Genomic DNA, 1572 nt, shown 5'->3' with positions numbered 1-1572 from the left:
CTTTGGATTTTTTAAATACCCGATCAATAAACTTTCCAATCATTTTTTCAACAAGTCTCCAATGAGATCCAATTAACTGATGTTTTGTCCTCATTGGTTGTTCCATTATTACTTTGGACATTCCAAGGAGCCTCCAAATTTTCTGAAGGAAAATTTGGAGGCTCCTTGGAATGTCCAACGCTGTCCATCATATCTTTCTCATCCACTTTCATTTTCGTTGTGCTTGACTTAAAGAATGCTTTGCTCTGTTTTCTGTAACGTTGCACTTGAGTTCACATTAAACTACACTGATGATCAAGAGTTTTCATTACAAAAACGTTCTCGGTTAGATGACGACACTCACGCAGCTGCACTGGTTGTCGCTGCATTTTCGGTACGCGGAGGCAAATCGGTTGCACCGCTTACCCCGCATGCGCAAACTACACGTCATCAGTCAGCGTGTTGAGAGCCGTTTTTTTAAGGGAAAACTTTTCCAAACAAATCGCTCTAACTCCACAACCGTGTATCGTAGAGTCACGATTTTTACAGCAAAATGAAGGAAAATTTCTTTAGTTTCGTTTAGTGTTAAACACAAAGGCGTGGGATGAAGTTTTTCATTGTAAACGACAGATGCTTTCCCTCGTTTTTAGATTGCGATTGTGGGAGCATCCTTGAACTTAGGGACATGAAACTTGCACAGATTATAGTCTAAAAAGTTGTGGTTCTTAATACAGGGGTTAAATCATTTTGATATCTCTAGATAAAAGATATGGACATTTGTTTTAGGCAAGTCAAATTGGTCTTTTCTTATTTGTTAACATGGGATTTTGAGCTGATTAGAGAATAATCCTCTCACTTCTGATCTATTTTATATAAATATGCTATGTTTGACACAAATAAAATGTGTATTTCTCAATTCTTCTGTGTCTGAGGCTTACAAAATTTAAACGAATTATTCTGATCAGATCCATGGTTGTCATTTGTTTGGAGCAAACTGTGAAGCTGCGTATTTTGTTGAATCATTCTGCTGAAAATGCGTTATTCACCCCGCTCCACCTGACACACATACTAGCTGCGTTTACATTTTCTATCAAATTGGATTTTCAATAATAAATTGTCACTTTTGAAGTAACGTCACACGAAAGAATGGTTTAGAACAGCAAAGCTGGCAGCTGAACGCTGTTTAAAGCAATTTTTTCATAAACACAAACCTAACCAATTGTAATCAAACTGTGTACAACATTTATTTTATAAATGTCTTATCTGGTTGTATTTGTTTCCCCCCTTAGATCGTTCGAATACAAATACAAATGTCAGTAGTCCTGCCTGCAGAACCCTGCACAGCTGCTTTGCCTTTGCTGATGCAGACTTTTTAAAATAATTGCATAATTTTCATTTTCATGTGGTGGAAGTGTTTATTAAAAAGTACAATCACTCAGCATAAATAACCATGAATCTTACAAAACTTAATTTTGTCTTGCTGCTGCTGTTACTAGATGAAATATTTACAGGTTGAATGTTAACATTCTGTGACAACTTCTTAAAGGGTTTTACAAGTATCCAGAAAATTGATGTTTATTACTTTATTTCGTA

The sequence above is a fragment of the Oryzias melastigma genome, linkage group LG13 (assembly GCF_002922805.2).
Source record: "Oryzias melastigma strain HK-1 linkage group LG13, ASM292280v2, whole genome shotgun sequence".
NCBI lineage: Eukaryota > Metazoa > Chordata > Actinopteri > Beloniformes > Adrianichthyidae > Oryzias > Oryzias melastigma.
This window is presented reverse-complemented; position numbering follows the sequence as displayed.